Genomic DNA, 22,719 nt, shown 5'->3' with positions numbered 1-22,719 from the left:
CAAGCTGAGGATTCTGGGCTCCTGCAGGTCTCCCAGGCCCACATGCACACGGGACTCCAGCTCCTTCCACTTCTCTGTTCATGCCCTGTATGTGCCTCTAGGTCTGGCCCCCGCCCCACCCCTCACACACACCCTACACCCTCACCGCAGGAAAGTTGCCTGTGTCTTAAGCCAAGAGCTAGAAGGCTCAGCGTTGTTGAGACCACAGGAAACCAGTTCTCTGGAAGGATCCACAACTTCTGTGGTTGTGGAAAGGAGACACATCTCACTGCTTGGGCCCTGTTGCCCTTGTTTTCCTAACGCTTGAGATTCCTCTCCCTCCACACATCTGCCTCCTCCAAGCTCCCCTCACTCCATGCCAGGCTGCTGAGGGTGCAGTGATGACTGAACCATTATCCTAGCCCTCAGGGCTCAGAGCCCAGTTAGAAGACAAGATGCATCAACAAGGGAGACCTTTTGGGCTCACTCTTCTCTCTGGAGATGCTGTTCTCAGCCTTGCAGGACGGGATCCCAGCATCCTGCTCTGACTTCACTGGAAACAAGGGGGAAACAGCTCCATGGGGAGCCGAGTGATTCTCAGGAGAGATCCCCAAGATCTCTCCACTGAGGTAGAACAAGTACAGGATTGGAGGGAAGCCCCTCTGGGCCTCACAGAGGAGCTGCACCACGTCTCCCACAGCAGGGTCAGCAGACCTGTGGTGCAGAGTGAGCATAGGATGGGACACAGGAGCTGGGACGCACATGGGGTGGGAAGCTCAGCCTGACCACCCAGGACTCTGGCTCCTTCCTCTCCTGGGGACCCTTCCCACAACTCCTCTCCTCCCAGGAGGTCCCACTGCCTGATGCCCAGACCCTTGGGGGCGTCGCCACTCCCTCACACACTTACCCTGCACTCTGACCTCCAGCTGGGGGCTCTGCTTCTGGACCTGGCCACCCTCGGGGGCCGTCTCACACCAGTAAAGTCCAGAGTATCCCTCTTTGACTCCTGGGATGCAGAGTTCTGGGTGAGGGCCCCTGTCCTGCAAGGTGTGGCTGTCCTTGTTGAAAGAGAAGAGGAGCCTTGAGGCTGACCTCAGGGGATGCAGTTTTGTCTGACATCTCAGAGTCACCAGGCTACCCTCTCAGGGCTCAGGAGAGGGGGTGGCACTCAGCACAGGAGGTGGGAACAGCTCTGGGGAGATGCAGGCCCAGGGCTCAGGAGGGGAGTCCCGGATGATGAAGCCCCAGGAGGCTGAGGCCTGAGCTTCTACTCATCCTGGGCTGCAGCCTGGGGACGCCGATGGGAGGCAGTTTCATCCCCAGGACCTGTCCTCTTGTCCTTACCCACAGGCTCTGAAGTGACTCCCACACAGCCAGGCCCTTCTGGAATCTTGGAAGTCAGAGGCAGAGGGGCCCTTCGAGGTCCTCTAGTCCACAGAGGGGAAGGGTGAACCTGGACTGGTCCAGGCTCTTCCCAGTGCCCCCCTCCCAGGAATCTCCCCCCTCCTTCCGCTGGCTCCATATGTGCCCCATGGTGGGGAGATGGGGGTATTGAGACAACATCTTGGGAAACCTCGGGGCCCCACACATTGGCCCAGCATGAGGGGCAGCCAGAGACAGGGGTCCTATCCAGAGAGCTACTGACCTCTAGACATGGGACCCCTGAGAGGCACCTCCTGCCCCACAAACTCCCAAGCTGGTGACTCACCTTGGACTTGAACCATGGCAGTCTCTGAAGTTAGTGTGAATGTCTGTGGAATATACATCACCTGCCCAGTGCAGCTATACTGGCCACGGCTCTGCACTGTTGCTGCTCCCATGGACAGAGTCTGGTTTTCCTTAGAGAAATGAAGGAATTTTCCATCTCTGTAGAACTTCACCTGAGACAGTGGTGTATTCTTCCATCCCTGACATCACAGAGTCAGGGCATCTCCTTCAAACACAAGGTTTGGCCAGGCTTGGAGGTACAGCCAGGTTGCAAGACAAAGGGACAGGGCGGCCCCCAGTCTAAGGCCTCTGCTGGGGATGGAGGCCCTTGGATGGCACCAGTGCAGTGTCACTGTCTCCAGTCCTTCATGCTGAACAGAGAAGGGCAGGACCTGGACTTCCTTTCCTCCCTCTCCTCCCTTTCCTTCTTCTTTCCTTCCTCTTCTCTTCCCATGTGCCTCTATCCTTTCCCTTTTCTTCTCCCTTTTTCTCTCTCCCTGATCCTACCATATTTTGGATTTTCCTCCCCATCGACATGTTTGGTTCCAGTTGGAATCATCCCAATTATATAGCTATCTTATTCCTCCTGAACAAATTCCAATTTCTTCACACTTCACATGCTGCCTCAGTCCAGGGTGACTCAATAGTCCCCACCTCCAGTGACAGCTCCAGGTCCGGACCTGTGAGAATCCAGGGATTGAAGGAGCCTGATCTGGCTCGCTCCTACCTTCCTCCTTAAAGGCTCCCAGAGGTCTGGACTCCATTGATGCCCCACACCAATACCAATCCCCAGCAGGGGTTTCAGTTTCCACCCCAGCCATGCAGGGCCCTGTCCTGTCTGTTCTCATCCTGAACTTAAGTTCTCTGCCCTGACTGGGGAGGACAAGGGTCTCTCCCCAGGTGTGGAATCTCCCACAGGTCAGGTAGCCTCAAGAGCCAAAAGCCGTGGCTGGGATCAGGCCTGAGGATCATGACAAAAGATGCAGAAATGGGATTCATGGAAGAGTTCCCTTCTCATTCCCATTATGAGCAAGAAGAACACAGGTGTAATCAGCCTCTTCCTGGACCATAGGCACCTTCTATCACTCCTGGAACTTATGAGGCTCACAGGGTCCCTGAGCACAGGCCCAGGTGCTCAAACCTGGTTTCTCTATTACCACCAACCATAGAGCACTTGGGTTTCCAAGTGTGGTCTGAACTCCGTCCCCAAGCAGTAACATAGATAACTCCTTGGGAGTCTCAATACTTAGATGTATGTCAGAGTTCTCATCTCTTTAACAAAGGTACTGATTCAATGGAAGGCAGAGAAGCAGAATTTATTTGTTATTCATTCATTGACTTATTCATTCATCAATCATTTATTGAGCACCTCTACATGCCAGGCCCTCAGGTATATGCTGGTTCACAATGTAGAAGGCAAGAAAAGAGACAAAGTGTTACAAGTGTGACAGAGGGGGCAGAGAGAGAAACTGCTTAGTTCTACCTGGGGAGGACACCCAAAGAGGTGAGGTCCCCTTGACCTCATCTTGAAAGATAAGTATTCAGTATAAGGGAGATGTAGGAAGAAGCTGTTTCAAGATGTAGCCACGTGAGCAAGGACACAGCCAGGAGTAGTCTGGGAACTGGTGGAGTGTGGCATGCCTGGAGAGATAGACTGTGAAGAGGGTATGCTAAGAAGTAAGCCTGGGGAGGCAGTAATCAGATGAACTCAAACTATACCAGAGCAGTTGGAAAGGAAAGGAGGGATTTGAAATTGGGAGTAATTGAATCAAACTTGCATTCGAGATCTGATGGCTGCCAAGTAAAGAATGATCAGAATGGGATGAGAAAAAGACAGTGAGCCTATTGCAATTGCCTGGGCAAGAGAGAGGTGTCACCTGAAACAATGGCAGTGAGGTGGAAAGGAGGGCATAGATCCCAGTGACACTAAGGAGGCAGGATCTATAAGACTTGACGATACAGACTTGAAGATTTGATGGGGGGCGAGGGGCAAAGGAGAGGGAGGAATTCAGGATAATAGGAAATTGAGGACAAGACACTGATCTGTAGGAAAATGTAAGTTAAAATGTGTCCATCTTCAAATGAGATGTTCTTGGCATGGCCAGGTGGAGATATCCCTCAGTTCAGAGCCTATATGTAACTTCAGGGTCTGTTCTGGGCTGGAGATAGAGACTTGGGAGTCATTTACATTTGGTGGTGCTTGAAGTCAGCTGTGTGAATGGAGCACTCCAGAACTCAAGGAAGGAGTATAGATTGTAATGTGTATGTGTGTGTGTGTGTGTGTGTGTGTGTGTGTGTGTAAAAGTTGTTTTACCCTTTTGCTTTTTATATATAAAGAATATCTATATAATATATATGGCTTAAAATAGCACAAGGGTAAAAACAACTAAGATGTTTATTAATAAGGAATTTGTGAAATAAATTGCGGCCCAGCCATATAATGAAATATAATGTAGTCATGAGAAAGAACAAAGTAGATCCATAAATACCTATATGGAATGAGCCCAAGATAAAGTGTTAGTGAAAACACTAAAAGCAACGTGTGAAACCATGTGTACAGTGCACCTCCATTTGTATATAAAAAGAAACACGCATACATATTCACATACATATGTATGCTTGCATATGCATATAAAATGTTTATAATGTAAGGGAAGACTGGGTAACCAACTCATAGGCTGGGGTGAGTTAGAAACAATTTTTACAATGCACTTCTTTGTTTTTTTTTTTTAAATTTAATGTTTTTACCATATTCACATATATGTTTCAATTAAAACGCTAGATTAAATAAAATATTTCAATCTTCTTTATTTCCCCATATAGCTTTTAATAAACTTCTCTTTCTTGAAGTTACCTGAGAATGGATCCATTCCTTGAAACTGAAGATTCTAAGGAACTGGGTTTCTCAGTATACAGTGGGAATGGTGGGAGGAGGTAAAGAGTAGAAGACAGTATCAAGAATCCAGAGCCCAGCACAGTAGGGCACAGCTGTAGTCCTAGCTACTTGGATTCCTTGAGCCCAGGAGTTTGAGTCCAGCCCAGGCAACATATTGAGACCCCCATCTCAAAAAAAGAAAGAAGGAAGGAAGGAAGGAAGGAAGGAGAAGAAAGAAAGAAAGAAAGAAAGAAGAAAGAAGAAAGAAAGAAAGAAGAAAGAAGAAAGAAAGAAAGAGAAAGAAAGAAAAAGAAAGAAAGAAAGAAAAGAAAGAAAGAGAAAAAGAAACAGAAAGAAAGAAAGAAAGAAAAGAAGGAAGGAAGAAGAAAGAAAGAAAGAAAGAAAGAAAGAAGAAAGAAAGAAAGAGAAAGAAAGAAGGGAGAAAGAAAGAAAGAAAGAAAGAAAGAAGAAAGAAAGAAAGAAAGAAAGAAAGAAAGAAAGAAAGAAGGAAGAAGGAAGGAAGAAGGAAGGAAGGAAGGAAGAAGGAAGGAAGAAAAGAAAGAAAGAAAGAAAGAAAGAGAAAGAAGAACGAAAGAAGAAAGAAAAGGAAGGAAGGAAGAAAAGAAAAGAAAGAGAAAGGAGATTGTAGCTAGGGGAAGAGTAGGTGAAAAGGTGAACAATGGGACCGGGAAGATTTCCTAATCTCACCAGAGCCTGGCTCTACCTTAAGGTAGGTAGATGGACAAGTGTAGCCACCTGGGTCACAGATGCTAAGATGACATCCAGACAGGTCAGGAATTAAGAAGAAAGGCAGATGAGGAAGGATAAACTATATCTTATAAGACAGATTCCTGGCACTCTTTTCTACGTTTCCTTTTTGCTTTCCCTAGTCCTGCATTTTTGTTGAAGGCAGAAGATTAGAGAGAGAGAGACAAAGAATGGCTGAGCTGATGTCCTTGTTCCCAGTCTGAGTTCCCAGGTAGTACTGGAAGACGTGAGGTTAGCAGATGTAGTCTTTACTTTGGGAGAAAAAGAAGAGTTTTCTGCTAGAAGTTGATTCTTGTCTCTTTTCTACCCTCCTCCCACACCATCTCCCCAGTTATAGAAAAGATTAGTCATGTCCCTGCAGGATTAGCTCCCTATAGGGCCAGTGACAGCATCCTTCAGCTACTGCTGGTAGGGCTAGGACTTCACTTGGTAGAGAAGCCTGGTGTAAATGGAAGAAAGTGACCAAAGAAAAGTGGAAGGCATAGATGTGTGCCACCAGGAACTGGGGAGGGAAAGGACCCTGAGGCTTTCTCGCCTAGATCCAGAGCACAGCCCTGTGCAGACAGGCACAGAAACCAGAGCTCAGTAAGATGGAGCCAGCCATCTACACCTCACCCAGACAGCTGTCCCCTCAGACAGACATGTCCAAACAGCCCGAGTGGTCAGAATGGGACATGAACACAGGTGTACTCATGGAGACATGCAGGAACATGAGATCAAAGTCTCGCCAAACTTTCCATCACAGGGACCTGCCATGGGGAAAAGGGAGGGGGTGAGATTGGATAATAAGGACCTCCTGACAGAAAGAGTGGTTAGAAGTGGGACTGATGTGCACAGAAGTATCTGTGGCCTTTCGTCCTCCCTCTTCCTACATAGATTTGAAAACTGCCAGCCCCCACCACTGCCCCACCCCACCAGGTCATAGTTCCTATTAAGTTCCACAGGAACATTTCTGCGCTGTGTCCTGGCCATCCTGGCTTTAGGGTCTCCACAGAGTAAGCCCATGTCATACCCTCCCCACTTCAGGAAGAACAAGACAAAAGGGCCAGGTGAGACCTCAGCGACAACCACCTCTTCCTCCAAGAAGAAGCAGGCAAGACAAGACTTAGGGGTGGGAGAGGGGGGCAGGGGTGGGGAACTTCATAAAGGAGACCTTGACTTTGGTGTTGTTAGGCAAAAGGTGGCTCTTTAGACAGGACTCCAGATCTGATGAGGTGAATCTTAGGCACATAGGAAGATTTCCTAATCTCTCCAGGACCTCGCTCTACCTTAAGGTAGGTAGATGGACAAATGTAGCCACCTGGGTCACAGATGCTAAGATGGCATCCAGACAGGCCAGCAACTAAGAAGGGAGACAGATGAGGATGCATAAATTGTATCTTATAAGACAGATTCCTGGCACTCTTTTCTTATTTAAATTTCCCTTTTGTTCTCCCTAGTCTTTAATAAAAACTTGACTGAAGGTACCAAGGTGTGTTGAAGTGGAAGCAAAGTTCTCCAAAGTCCAGCATGGTAGACATCAGTGGTGGACAAGGACAGACCCCAAGGCAAGGTGAACCTCAAAAATTGAACCTCAAGTCTATGCAGCCCAGCTGCCCTCCCCACCAGAAAGTCCTTGTTCCAGCCCAACATCAGTGCCTCTGAGTTTGGCTATTAGAAACGAAGGAAGAATTTCCTTGTAAAAATACAGACAGAGCAGTCTCTGGCTTTCTCCTCTCGCAGGAAGGAGGGATTCTCCCATTCCATACCATCTTTCCCCCACACTGGCCCCAGAAATACTTAATTCGACTATGTGAAAATAAAGATTGTTTTTGGCCTGAGGGCATAGGGATCCATTTATCCTTATTCTTTATGAGGCACTAGATTAGCTTCGTATGTTATTAAAAGTGTCTCATCAACGCTGTGGGTATTGTTTCATTTTAACTTCTATTTGGTGATGTTCAGTTTTCTGAATGTGTGGATCACTTAGCATGAGCAGAAAACCTTGCAAAATTGGTGTAGGTAAGGAAAGGTTGTAATAATGGCTACAAAGCAGGAGGAGCATAGGGCTACCTAGGTGGTATGGTTTGAGTTGTTTTGGGAAAGCCCTTCTCAATCACCTCTCTCTAGGACATCACCCCAACACACATGAAATTCTGCTGATGTCTATTTGGTTGCCACTATATTCCCCAAGTTCTTTTAATATGCAAACACTGGTAGGAAAATAAGAAGAAATCACATCATATCTCTGTTTAGAAACTGGTCTAAGATGTTTATAAATGTTCAGAAAAAAAATGTAAATCTCCTTAGGTAAGCAGGCTTAGATGAAACTATGAGCTCATGTTGGCAAATGTGCAAGCTTTAGCATCTAAGCCAAGTGCTTTAAATCAATCTGAGCTTCAAAAGGCAATAGTTAAAAGTCAAACTATGGTAGACAAAAAAATATTTTCTTGACTGGAAGAGATCTTCATGGGACTCTTTACCATGAATGACCTAGAGAAAATAATGTAAGGCAATCTTTTTTTTTTAATTTTAATTCAACTCAACAAAGATGTATTTAATTCTACTATATGTAAGGCACTGTGGTAAGTAAAACTGAGGCCACAGAGTTGCATAAAATAGTTCTGTCCCCAGACAGTCTAGCCATGCAGGACAAAACATGTATGGGAGCACAAAGCAAAGTGTCAGGTTGTTGTGAGAGTTCAAAGAAGGGAGATGGCCCATCCTGTTGGAGGTCTCACCAATAGCATTGAGAAGGGATTTGGAGGCAGCCATAAATTAATTAACTGTACATGAAGGAACTGGCTCAGAGACTGAAAATCACAGGATGTTTTAGGAAACTTTGGGTGGTCAGGTCTGGATGGAGCACAGAATCGGAGCGGGGGGTTTGAGGAAAATTAGGGTGGGGGAGAAGATTGGGATGCTCTGAGCAAAACCAAAGCAAAGGAAGTTTAAGGCCAATCAGCAACGTGTGTCTTCCATCCTTTTCCTTTTCTTCTACTGTGGAAGGTTCATCCCTCTCCAGTCAACAGAAAAATGATTCTGAACACACTCCCAGGAGGGGCTTCTGGACTGCAGGCACCGCCCCCACGGTGGACTGTGCCCTCGGACCTGCTCCTGTCGGGGGGACTCGCCTTCTCATCTGGCTCGGTGCCCGTCCTCCTGAGAACCCTCTTCCCAGCCTCTTCCCCTCCACCATATCCCCTGATGCTCTCCACCAGCCATGTACCTTTCGTTCCTTTACCTCATGGCTGAAAGTGACTGGTGGTAGAAAGGCACCCAACCTCCCTGCCCAAGTGCCCGCCCACTTCCTCCACTGATGGGCAACAGAGATCCCTGAGGAGCAAGGGCTAAAGTGGGTTTAATTTCACCTCATGTCAGAGTTCAGCCCTACTTAATGCTTACTGTTCACTCTACTTTTTGTTTGTTTGTTTTTTATTTTTTGAGATGGAGTTTCAACCTTGTTGCCCAGCCTGGAGTGCAATGGCGCGATCTCAGCTCACTGCAACCTCTGCCTCCCGGGTTCAAGTGATTCTCCTGCCTCAGCCTCCTGAGTAGCTGGGATTACAGGCATGTGCCACCACACCAGGCTAATTTTATATTTTTAGTAGAGATGAGGTTTCTCCACGTTGGTCAGGCTGGTCTCGAACTCCCAACCTCAGATGATCCACCCGCCTCAGCCTCCCAAAGTGCTGGGATCACAGGCGTGAGCCACCATGCCCAACCTTCCTACTGTTCACTCTCTAATGCTTTCCACACTCTCTTCCATCACACTCTGCATGTTGGTGTCTCTTGGTCCCACCTGACTTTCTTTGTGTCACACAGTGGAAGCAGAACACAGGAAGGAAAAGCCTGCATACACTAAGGGACCACTGCTCTCGATGTGTAAGAGAACAGTGGAGGCAGCACATCTCTTACCTTCTGTGATGAGCTGAATCGTGGCCCCCAAAATTCCTATGTTGCAGCCCTGACCCCCATATCTCGGAATGTGATTATATTTAGAGACGGGGTATTTTAAGGGGTAATCAATTTAAAATAAGGCCATTAGGGTGGGCCCAAATCCATTCTGATTGGTGTCCTTTTAAGAAAAGGAAACCAGGACACAGATGCACATAGAGGGAAGACTGTGTGGAGACACAAAGAGAAGACAGCCGTCTACAAGCCAAGGAGGGAGGCCTCAGAAGAAACCAATCCTGCTGACCTTTGAGTTTAGACTTCCAGACTCCAGATATATGAGGAAATTAATTTCTGTTGTTTAAGCCACCTGGTCTGTGCCATGTGTTACAGTAGCCTGAGCTGACTCCTGCATCTGCCAAGCCTGTGATGTCCTCAAAAAGAGCGGAGGACAACTTCTGGCCCCAACCAAGAAAGGAGCAAGGGCAGCAACCTCACAAGCCAGAAGGGAAACAGCCTTCCCAGACCAAGGGGTGCTGGCAAACAAGGCTAGGTCCTCTTTCCCATCTGCTTTCCATTCTTCCGTGACTGCCTTAGAGCAGACTGTGCTGCTGCAGGCATCTCTGTGCTGGCAGGGAGTGTGCTCAGGTCTCCCTTAAAGAGAACCTGGTGCAAGAAGCCTCCAGCCTCCTGCTGCTGTATTTTGGATGTGCTGGGTGTTCACACTGCCTCAGGCTGCTCCTGGCCAATGACTGAGCACAGAGAGTGCCAGAAACAGGGCTAGAAACAGGCCACTGTGCCTGATGTGAGGCCTTGCTAAGAGGTGAGCTGTATTCTGGGACACTAGGCCTGGCAGAGACGTCCTGGAGGTACACCGCAGTTTGAGAATAATCCTCTTCCCAGTCTGCTCTCCTTTCCCAGGTGTCTGACCTGCACTGCAGTCTGAAGTCTCTCCTGACCACTCCTGCTGCCAGCTCATCATCCTTCACAGGTGTGGTGTTTCCCATGACACCTCTGCAGGTCTAATCTTGTCTTGGCCTCTCCTTCTCTTAACAGATCTGGCTGCCCCTAGTTGTCCTTCCTTCAATTCATCCTCCACACTGTTAGAGTCCTCCTCCTTCTAAAGTCCAGATCTGATCTTGTTACACTTTGCTTCCATTCTTTCCAAGATGTCTGTTTACTTACAAGATAAATTAGAAGCTTACGTCTGTCCAGACTCAGCCTGTACTCAACTGTCCACTCTCTTATTCTCTACCCAAGACCCCGTCTTGACAGCCACATGGAACTATCTACACTCTTCTAAATGTCAGTGCCGCTTCACGTCAAGGCCTGTGGCCATATGACTCCTCCTTTTTGGAACATCTTTCTCCATTCCCATCACCCCTTCCTGCCACACATTCACTCACTCACACACACACTTCTTCCAGTGATCTTTGAATTCCTATTTTCCCTTCTCTGTAAAGGTTTCCTGGATACACCCAAGCAGAGGAAATCATGCCTCTCCTTGTGCTATTTTTAGCACTTACTAATATCTCTTACGACATTTATCAAACTGTCCCACAATTCTTTGTCTTTTAGGGAAGCCTGTAGGATAGGTGTGAAGTCATTTCTGTATCTCCAACACCAGCGTGTACATCGTGTAATGTTAAGTGTGTCTATATGTGTACATATGCATACACACACATGTGTATGAAACATAACAACATGGCCGGGCGCGGTGGCTCACACCTGTAATCCCAGCACTCTGGGAAGCCGAGGCAGGCAGATCACGAGGTCAAGAGATGGAGACCATCCTGAACAACATGGTAAAACCACGTCTCTACTGAAAATACAAAAATTAGCTGGGTGTGGTGGCAAGTGCCTGTAACCCCAACTACTTGGGAGGCTGAGGCAAGAGAATCTCTTGAACCCTGGAGGTGGAGGTTGCAGTGAGCTGAGATTGCACCACTGCACTCCAGCCTGGTGACAGAGTGAGACTCCGTCTCAAAAAAAAAAAAAAAAAAAAAAAAAAAAAAGAAAGAAAGAAAGAAAAAAAGAAAAGAAAAGAAAAGAAAAAAGAAACATAATGACATTAGAGTTTCTAGCTTATATCCAATATCTTGGCCATTCATTAGCACCCTGGTTAGGCTCCTCTCTTATCAACTTACCCTCATGACCAGCTTCTGCCTCCTGTTCCCATCAGAGGAGGTTTAAGGCCAATTAGCAACATGTGTCTTCCATCCTTTTTCTTTTCTGCTACTGTGGAGGGTTCATCACAGTACTTCCATCAGTTCACCAGAGATGGAAGTGGCATCCATCTGTGCCTCTTCATCTGTTGGGTGGAATGCAACACATATGATGGGTGGGTATTGAGTGGCCCTGGACTGGAGTCACAATCACTGATTATGTGCTGGAAGTCAGAAGGGGACAGGGAAAATTCCCCTTTCCTAGGAAAAGGGTCCTCAAGTTGCCAAGAAAAGCAAGAGATCAAATTCCCCCACGAAGTGGATTTCTGACCATTCCTTGGATTTTTTTTTTCTTCGCTTGAGTTAATTTAAATTAGTTTCTATTACTTGCAACTAAAAGGCTTTAATGAATTCACCTGAAATACTGTTGTTAGGAAGGAAACAACTTGCTTGAGAGGTCAAGCTTAGGTTGAAAGTCAACATGGGCCAAGGCACTTAGAGAGCAATTAATCCTCGTGACAGGATAGGGATGGGGTGGAGGGGATAGATGATCTCTAAGGTCCCTTCTAAGAGGATAAGGGTGCTTCCCCTGGTCAATGGTTCTGGCTAGTCTCCTCCCTCCCTTCAAAATGCGAAGCAAAAGGCAGGGAGAAGGTCTCCTTGCAGATCTTCAGCTCTCTCAGGGAAAGAGACCCACGTCACTCCCAGCCGAGTCCTGCATGGCAGCAAAGGGCCAGGGTGGGAGAAGAACAAAAAACTCCCAGAGAAGAAAGGCAGTGCCTCTCCCTGCAGCAGCCAGGGCTGCAGATATGATGGAGCAGGGGAGATGGTCTCTTCTAGAGCAGCAGGAGCCAAGTTACACAGATGGTGTAAGGAGGAAGTAGAGAAACTGCAGTCTCAGCTCAGAGTTTTCCTTACATGCTTGTAAAAACAAAGTCACTTGCGCTCTGTGCAAGCTGAATAATGGCCCCCCAAGAGGTCCACATTCTAATCCCTGGAACCTGTCCATATTTTATTATATGGCAAAAGAGACTTTGTAGATGTGATTAAAGATCTTGAGATTGGGAGATTATCCTGGATTATCAGAGTAGGCGTGATGTAATCACAAGAGTCCTACTAAGAGAAAAGCAGGATGCAGCCCCATGATGACAGAAGCAGAGAGTAAAGCAGAGTTGGAGACAGAAGATGCTATGCTTTGGCTTCCTAAGGACAGAAGAAAGGGCCACAAACCAAGGAATACACTTGTATTCTTCAGTAAATAGCAGCTGCCTTGGAGTATCGCTTGTTATTAAATGATCCAATACATGTAATAGTAATTGTTCAATAAATGCTTGCTATTATACCCTTGGATCTCTTAGAGCTGCACTGTCCAATATGGTAGCCACAAGCCACGTGTGACCATTCGACACAGGTGTGGCTTTTCCGAATTGAGGTATGCTGTACATATAAAATACACACCAAAATTTCAGATACTGAGTACAAAACAAAGAATGTGAAATAGCTCAGTAATCTTAATATTATTTGTTGAAATAACATTTTTAACACATCCAATTAAATAAAATATATTATTAAAATTAAATTTCACCTTTTTTTTTAGTGTGGCTACTAGAAACTTTAAAATTCTGCATGTGGCTCACATTATATTTCTATCAGACAGTACTCTTTTGAGTCTCTGACCCGTTGCTGAATAGAACAGTCTAGAAGCAAGCCCTACACATTTAGGGAAAGTGGTGTCACACACTGACTTCTTTATAGTCACCCCTGTCACTCATCTGCTCCCTGGGCTCTGAATTTCTACAATGCTGACTGAGGAACATCCCTGAACACACAGTTAATTCTGGACTGACAGGTACAACTAAACCAAGAGAGTGAATTCAGTTGGCCTCAGAGACAACACAGGCCCCTGCACCAGGACAGAAGGAAGTAATCGCTCCTTTCTCTTTTAAATATCCAATGAGTTCAGAGCACCACGCCCCCACACAGTGCCTGAGTGGGCACCTGTACACTCCACGTGGTGGCTATTCCTTTAATCCCTGCCATCTACTCCGAAATGTTTACCCAACAGTTTGCCATGGTGCTTGAACTTCTACCATTTGGGTGCCTCTTTGGAACAGGAAATTTAACTCTGTCTGGTGACCGTGCACAGGATTTATAGCTGTTGAGACTCAGGAGCCATCAGGAACTGAGCTTGCTTGCTTTCCTTCCTTCTCTGGCCTGCCCATTCACTCTCTGTCTAAGAATGGCTCTAAACCAGAAGAAACCTCCCAACTCTCTTCTCCTGATAGTCCCTAAAGACCACTCACATGGTCTGCTTCCTTATGAAAGGCTCCACTGTCAATCACTGCAGTGATACTGATGACAAAGGATGGCAACAGTAACAAAGCTAGGCAAGCTTCAAGGGCTCCAGAATCTTACTCAGGTATCTCAGCCACAGGCCCGGGTCTATGGAGACTGAAAGGAACTTTGGCCACTGCCATTATGCTTGAGAGTGGAGTTCACCACCCAGTGCCTGAAAGTAAAGGAGATGTGGGCTCAGCCCATTTTTCACTTTGTAGACCTGAAGATGCAGCAGAGGCAGAACAGGTGCTGCCCTCAGGGACAAGTGTGTAATTTCTACCTAAGAGGCCTCTAGGCTGGGTGATGTGCATTTCACAGGCTCTCGGCTTCTACCTCTTGATGTTCTTCACAATGTCCACTAAAAACTGTGTTTCTAACTAAAAATAGAATTACCACATGATCCAGTAATTTCATTATTGAGTATATACCCAGGAGAATTGAAATCAGAGACACAGACAGATATTTGTACACCCATGTTCAGAGCAGTATTATTCAAAATAGCCAAAAGGTAGACACAACAGAGTGTCCTTTGACAGATGGATAAACAGGATGTGGTATATACGTACAATTGAATATTATTCAGCCATAAAAGAGAAGGAAATTCTGATAAATGGTACAATACGGATGGACCTTCAGGACCTAATGCTAAGTGAAAAAGCCAGACACAAAAGGATAAATATTGCATAATTTCATTCATATGAGGTACCTTGACTAGTCAATTTCACAAAGACAGAAAGTAGGTTAAGGTTGCCAGGAGCTGGGCAAGGGGTCACTGGGAACCAATTTTTTGATGGGTACAGAGTTTAAAGGACAAGCTTAAAAGAGTTCTGGAGATGGACGGTGGTGATGGTTACACAACTATGTGAATGTACTCAACGCCACTGAAATGTACACTTAAAAATGTACATTGTAGGGGGCGGAGCAAGATGGCCGAATAGGAGCAGCTCCAGTCTCCAACTCCCAGCGCGAGCGACACAGAAGACCGGTGATTTCTGCGTTTTCAACTGAGGTACTGGGGTCATCTCGCTAGGGAGTGCCGGACAATCGGTGCTGGTCAGCTGCTGCAGCCTGACCAGCGTGAGCTGAAGCAGGGCGAGGCATCGCCTCACCTGGAAGCGCAAGGGGAAAGGAATCCCTTTTTCCTAGCCAGGGGAACTGAGACACACAACACCTGGAAAATCGGGTAACTCCCACCCCAATACTGCGCTTTAAGGAAACAGGCACACCAGGAGAATATATCCCACACCTGGCCGGGAGGGTCCCACGCCCACGGAGCCTCCCTCACTGCTAACACAGCCCTCTGCGGGATCTATCCGCAAGGCAGCAGCGAGGCTGGGGGAGGGGCGCCGCCATTGCTGAGGCTTAAGTAGGTAAACAAAGCCGCTGGGAAGCTCAAACTGGGTGGAGCTCACAGCAGCTCAAGGAAGCCTGCCTGTCTCTGTAGACTCTACCTCTGCGGACAGCGCACAGCTGCAGCCCATTAGGGAAAGAGCGGGGGCGGTGCAGACGCGAACGACTCTGTCTGACAGCTTTGGGGAGAGCCGTGGATCTCCTAACGCGGAGGTTGAGATCCGAGAACGGACAGACTGCCTGCTCAGGTGGGTCCCTGACCCCTGAGTAGCCTAGCTGGGAGACATCCCCCACTGGGGGCAGTCTGACACCCCACACCTCACAGGGTGGCGTCACCCCTGAGAGGAAACTTCCAAAGAAAGAATCAGACAGGTACACTCGCTGTTCAGCAATATTCTATCTTCGGCAACCTCTGCTGCTGATACCCAGGCAAACAGGGTCTGGAGTGGACCTCAAGCAATCTCCAACAGACCAACAGACAGTCCTTCTGACTGTCAGACGGAAAACTATCAAACAGGAAGGACACCTATACCAAAACCCCATCCGTACGTCACCATCATCAAAGTCCAGAGACAGATAAAACCACAAAGATGGGGAAGAAGCAGGGCAGAAAAGCTGGAAATTCAAAAAATAAGAGCGCATCTCCCCCTGCAAAGGAGCGCAGCCCATCGCCAGCAACGGATCAAAGCTGGTCAGAGAATGACTTTGACGAGATGAGAGAAGAAGGCTTCACTCCATCAAACCTCTCAGAGCTAAAGGAGGAATTACGTACCCAGCGCAAAGAAACTAAAAATCTTGAAAAAAAAGTGGAAGAATTGACAGCTAGATTGATTAATGCAGAGAAGATCATAAACGAAATGACAGAGATGAAAACCATGACACGAGAAATACGTGACAAATGCACAAGCTTCAGTAACCGACTCGATCAACTGGAAGAAAGAGTATCAGCGATTGAGGATCAAATGAATGAAATGAAGCGAGAAGAGAAACCAAAAGAAAAAAGAAGAAAAAGAAATGAACAAAGCCTGCAAGAAGTATGGGATTATGTAAAAAGACCAATCTACGTCTGATTGGGGTGCCTGAAAGTGAGGGGGAAAATGGAACCAAGTTGGAAAACACTCTTCAGGATATCATCCAGGAGAACTTCCCCAACCTAGTAGGGCAGGCCAACATTCAAATTCAGGAAATACAGAGAACGCCACAAAGATACTCCTCCAGAAGAGCAACTCCAAGACACATAATTGCCAGATTCACCAAAGTTGAAATGAAGGAAAAAATCTTAAGGGCAGCCAGAGAGAAAGGTCGGGTTACCCACAAAGGGAAGCCCATCAGAATAACAGCAGACCTCTCGGCAGAAACTCTACAAGCCAGAAGAGAGTGGGGGCCAATATTCAACGTTCTTAAAGAAAAGAATTTTCAACCCAGAATTTCATATCCAGCCAAACTAAGCTTCATCAGTGAAGGAGAAATAAAATCCTTTACAGATAAGCAAATGCTTAGAGATTTTGTCACCACCAGGCCTGCCTTACAAGAGACCCTGAAGGAAGCCCTAAACATGGAAAGGAACAAGCGGTACCAGCCATTGCAAAAACATGCCAAAATGTAAAGACCATCGAGGCTAGGAAGAAACTGCATCAACTAACGAGCAAAATAACCAGTTAATATCATAATGACAGGATCAAGTTCACACATAACAATATTAACCTTAAATGTCAATGGACTAAATGCTCCAATTAAAAGACACAGACTGGCAAACTGGATCAAGAGTCAAGACCCATCAGTCTGCTGTATTCAGGAGACCCATCTCACATGCAGAGACATACATAGGCTCAAAATAAAGGGATGGAGGAAGATCTACCAAGCAAATGGAGAACAAAAAAAAGCAGGGGTTGCAATCCTAGTCTCTGATAAAACAGACTTTAAACCATCAAAGATCAAAAGAGACAAAGAAGGCCATTACATAATGGTAAAGGGATCAATTCAACAGGAAGAGCTAACTCTCCTAAATATATATGCACCCAATACAGGAGCACCCAGATTCATAAAGCAAGTCCTTAGAGACCTACAAAGAGACTTAGACTCCCATACAATAATAATGGGAGACTTCAACACTCCACTGTCAACATTAGACAGATCAACGAGACAGAAAGTTAACAAGGATATCCAGGAATTGAACTCATCTCTGCACCAAGCGGACCTAATAGACATCTATAGAACTCTCCACCCCAAATCAACAGAATATACATTCTTCTCAGCACCACATCGCACTTATTCCAAAATTGACCACATAATTGGAAGTAAAGCACTCCTCAGCAAATGTACAAGAACAGAAATTATAACAAACTGTCTCTCAGACCACAGTGCAATCAAACTAGAACTCAGGACTAAGAAACTCAATCCAAACCGCTCAACTACATGGAAACTGAACAACCTGCTCCTGAATGACTACTGGGTACATAACGAAATGAAAGCAGAAATAAAGATGTTCTTTGAAACCAATGAGAACAAAGATACAACATACCAGAATCTCTGGGACACATTTAAAGCAGTGTGTAGAGGGAAATTTATAGCACTAAATGCCCACAAGAGAAAGCAGGAGAGATCTAAAATTGACACTCTAACATCACAATTAAAAGAACTAGAGAGGCAAGAGCAAACACATCCAAAAGCTAGCAGAAGGCAAGAAATAACTAAGATCAGAGCAGAACTGAAGGAGATAGAGACACAAAAACCCTCCAAAAAATCAATGAATCCAGGAGTTGGTTTTTTGAAAAGATCAACAAAATTGACAGACCGCTGGCAAGACTAATAAAGAAGAAAAGAGAGAGGAATCAAATAGACGCAATAAAAAATGATAAAGGGGATATCACCACCGACCCCACAGAAATACAAACTACCATCAGAGAATACTATAAACACCTCTACGCAAATCAACTAGAAAATCTAGAAGAAATGGATAATTTCCTGGACACTTACACTATCCCAAGACTAAACCAGGAAGAAGTTGAATCCCTGAATAGACCAATAACAGGCTCTGAAATTGAGGCAACAATTAATAGCCTACCCACCAAAAAAAGTCCAGGACCAGATGGATTCACAGCTGAATTCTACCAGAGGTACAAGGTGGAGCTGGTACCATTCCTTCTGAAACTATTTCAATCAATAGAAAAAGAGGGAATCCTCCCTAACTCTTTTTATGAGGCCAACATCATCCTGATACCAAAGCCTGGCAGAGACACAACAAAAAGAGAGAATTTTAGACCAATATCCCTGATGAACATCGATGCAAAAATCCTCAATAAAATACTGGCAAACGGATTCAGCAGCACATCAAAAAGCTTATCCACCATGATCAAGTGGGCTTCATCCCTGGGATGCAAGGCTGGTTCAACATTCGCAAATCAATAAACGTAATCCAGCATATAAACAGAACCAAAGACAAGAACCACATGATTATCTCAATAGATGCAGAAAAGGCTTTTGACAAAATTCAACAGCCCTTTATGCTAAAAACGCTCAATAAATTTGGTATTGATGGAACGTACCTCAAAATAATAAGAGCTATTTATGACAAACCCACAGCTAATATCATACTGAATGGGCAAAAACTGGAAAAATTCCCTTTGAAAACTGGCACAAGACAGGGATGCCCTCTCTCACCACTCCTATTCAACATAGTGTTGGAAGTTCTGGCTAGGGCAATCAGGCAAGAGAAAGAAATCAAGGGTATCCAGTTAGGAAAAGAAGAAGTCAAATTGTCCCTGTTTGCAGATGACATGATTGTATATTTAGAAAACCCCATTGTCTCAGCCCAAAATCTGCTTAAGCTGATAAGCAACTTCAGCAAAGTCTCAGGATACAAAATTAATGTGCAAAAATCACAAGCATTCTTATACACCAGTAACAGACAAGCAGAGAGCCAAATCAGGAATCAACTTCCATTCACAATTGCTTCAAAGAGAATCAAATACCTAGGAATCCAGCTTACAAGGGATGTAAAGGACCTCTTCAAGGAGAACTACAAACCACTGCTCAGTGAAATCAAAGAGGACACAAACAAATGGAAGAACATACCATGCTCATGGATAGGAAGAATCAATATCATGAAAATGGCCATACTGCCCAAGGTGATTTATAGATTCAATGCCATCCCCATCAAGCTACCAATGACTTTCTTCACAGAATTGGAAAAAACGGCTTTAAAGTTCATATGGAACCAAAAAAGAGCCCGCATTGCCAAGACAATCCTAAGTCAAAAGGACAAAGCTGGAGGCGTCACGCTACCTGACTTCAAACTATACTACAAGGCTACAGTAACCAAAACAGCATGGTACTGGTACCACAACAGAGATATAGACCAATGGAACAGAACAGAGTCCTCAGAAATAATACCACACATCTACAGCCATCTGATCTTTGACAAACCTGAGAGAAACAAGAAATGGGGAAAGGATTCCCTATTTAATAAATGGTGCTGGGAAAATTGGCTAGCCATAAGTAGAAAGCTGAAACTGGATCCTTTCCTTACCCCTTATACGAAAATTAATTCAAGATGGATTAGAGACTTAAATGTTAGACCTAATACCATAAAAACCCTAGAAGAAAATCTAGGTAGTACCATTCAGGACATAGGCATGGGCAAGGACTTCATGTCTAAAACACCAAAAGCAACGGCAGCAAAAGCAAAAATTGACACATGGGATCTAATTAAACTAAAGAGCTTTTGCACAGCCAAAGAAACTACCATCAGAGTGAACAGGCAACCTACAGAATGGGAAAAAATTTTTGCAACCTACTCATCTGACAAAGGGCTAATATCCAGAATCTACCAAGAACTCAAACAAATATACAAGAAAAAAGCAAACAACCCCATCAAAAAGTGGGGAAAGGATATGAACAGACATTTCTCAAAAGAAGACATCCATACAGCCAACAGACACATGAAAAAATGCTCATCATCACTGGCCATCAGAGAAATGCAAATCAAAACCACAATGAGATACCATCTCACACCAGTTAGAATGGCAATCATTAAGAAGTCAGGAAACAACAGGTGTTGGAGAGGATGTGGAGAAATAGGAACACTTTTACACTGTTGGTGGGATTGTAAACTAGTTCAACCATTATGGAAAACAGTATGGCGATTCCTCAAGGATCTAGAACTAGATGTACCATATGACCCAGCCATCCCACTACTGGGTATATACCCAAAGGATTATAAATTACTCTACTACAAAGACACATGCACACGTTTGTTTATTGCGGCACTATTCACAATAGCAAAGACTTGGAATCAACCCAAATGTCCATCTGTGACAGACTGGATTAAGAAAATGTGGCACATATACACCATGGAATACTATGCAGCCATCAAAAAGGATGAGTTTGCGTCCTTTGTAGGGACATGGATGCAGCTGGAAACCATCATTCTTAGCAAACTATCACAAGAAGAGAAAACCAAACACCGCATGTTCTCACTCATAGGTGGGAACTGAACAATGAGATCACTTGGACTCGGGAAGGGGAACATCACACACTGGGGCCTATCATGGGGAGGGGGGAGGAGGGAGGGATTGCATTGGGGAGTTATACATGATATAAACGTCATGCACATGTACCCTAGAACTTAAAGTATAATAAAAAAAAAAAAAAGAAAAGAAAAAAAAAAAATGTACATTGTAAATGGTAAATTCTGTTACATGTATTTTATCACTTTTTTTAAAGTACCTCTAATTTTTAAAATATCTGTTCTTATAATATTTCTAACCAGAGCCAGATTGCAATCAAATATGTTTTCAAGTGTACCAATTTGAGAAAACTCATTCCCCACTCCTCACATTCCCTAACGGAAGAACCTCCATCAGGGAAACCCCCTACCCCCACCAACCTCTCTCAGATCTAGGCACTCCTCCCAAGGAGCAGGCTTCATTCAGATGTGTCTTTGTCTCTCCTCAGAATCTGCTGGCCACCTGGGAGGTGCATACTTATCTGATCTCAGGGGCCTGGAGGCTTCCACCCAGAACCCACAGGGGAGGCCTGCACTTTGGCAATAAGTTTACATCAGGGGTTGTTAGCAAGGCAAGCACATTTGGCTGCATGCCTGACATCAGACTCCGTTAGTAATAAAGCTGATAGTTTTATTACCATCTTCTTGACTACTGAGAATAAGGAGATGAGATCAGGGTTATCAGGACCTATGAACTTGGAGAAAAGTCTTTAACCACCAAGTTAAGTTCCCCTCTAATTCTCTTTATCAAGAACTTTGATTCAGAACCAAGCAAGCAAGAAAAAAGGTCTTATTCATTGATCCCCTAAAATCCAAGCATGACCAGTGTTAGACCAGAAAGTGAAGTCCAGTGTTTTCCACTGGACCTAAGTTTCAGCAGTCTTGTCTAAGGAAGGTGGTTACTAAATGCTGGTTATTAAGCTATTGTCTCTAGGTTCTAAATCTACCCTTTTGCACTTGTTTTGTGATGCTGGATCCAGGACTCTGGTAAACATATTTCTCCGTTGCCAGCTTGCTCACTGTCGGATTCTGCTGAGAGTGATGTTGGAGAGCGACTGGAAGGCAAGAGAAGGAAGAACTGCCCTTCCTATCAGCTGGCTACTCCTAGCAATAGACCCAAGAATGGCCCTTCATCCCAGCAGCAGGTTGTCCCAGTCACCAGCTTCTTTTAGTGCCCTCAGAACAAGCCTCATGATACCACATCAGAAGGACTGTGCGAGCCAGGCAGCACCCACTCTACAGAGATCTGAGCTCTGTAGGGCCCCTCTATGATAAACAGAATCAGCCAGAGGGGGACTTAACTCAGGGGCTAAGGACTTTTCTCCAAGTTTGGAGGTCCTGATAACCCTGACTCATTAACCCTTTATTGCCCTAGCCAGTGCGGTGGGAGGGAGAGATTGTTTCCTGCCCTTTTTCCTTTGTTATATCACTATTGTCTTGTTTTGCTTTTTTTGTCCACCAATAACTATTTAATTTCCTATATTAAACATTTCCTGTTAAAATAGCTATTGCGGTTGCTGTTTTTCTGACCAGGCCCTGAGTACTATCAGGGGTTGAGGTTCGTGGCAGACAGCCCTTAGTGTCACCCTCGTGACTCGTGTCTCTGGTGTCCATGGCCTATATAATCTCTTCCTTTTGAGTGGAGGTGAGACGTGTTGACGTGGGTCTAGCCCATAGAATGTGGCAAAGGTGAAAGGACTTTGCAGATGGAGTTAAGGTCCCAAAGCAGTTGACTTTGAGTTAATAAAAAGCGAGGTGATCTGGAACAAGCCTGACTTAATCAGGTGAAAGACTTTGAAAGAGGAACCTGGCCCTCCCTGAGATTAGAGAGATTCTCCTTGCTGAAGTAGCAGCCATTCTGAGGAAACCTCCATGGCAAAGAACTGAGAATGGCCCCTAAGACCCAAGGAAGCCTCCAGCTGACAGCAAGCAAAACCCCAGGCTCTCGGCCATACCACCACAATAAAATAAATTTGGCCAACAACCTGAACGAGATAGGAAGCAGATTTTCCCCCAGCAGAGCCTCCAGATGAAAACTTCGAAGTTTCAGCCCAGCTGAAGCCTCGACTGCAGTCTCGTGAGACCCTGAGAAGAGGACTCAGGTAGACCACACCTAGACTCCTGACCCACAGAAGCCACGTGAGAAATGTGTGCATTGT

At 45.4% G+C, this 22,719-nt stretch overlaps 2 pseudogenes; one reads left to right on the top strand and one right to left on the bottom strand.

Moving 5' to 3' along the window:
- Nucleotides 1-422: 422 nt before the first annotated feature.
- LOC117074109 lies at nt 423-2,223 on the bottom strand (annotated as a pseudogene).
- Nucleotides 2,224-5,919: 3,696 nt separating this feature from the next.
- Nucleotides 5,920-22,719, top strand: part of LOC117074108 — a 52,321-nt pseudogene continuing 35,521 nt past the window's right edge.

Source organism: Trachypithecus francoisi, unplaced genomic scaffold, assembly GCF_009764315.1.
Source record: "Trachypithecus francoisi isolate TF-2019V2 unplaced genomic scaffold, Tfra_2.0 Lachesis_group5, whole genome shotgun sequence".
Lineage (NCBI taxonomy): Eukaryota > Metazoa > Chordata > Mammalia > Primates > Cercopithecidae > Trachypithecus > Trachypithecus francoisi.
Note: the sequence above shows the minus strand (reverse complement) of the source record. Positions and strands in the feature narration are given on the sequence as shown.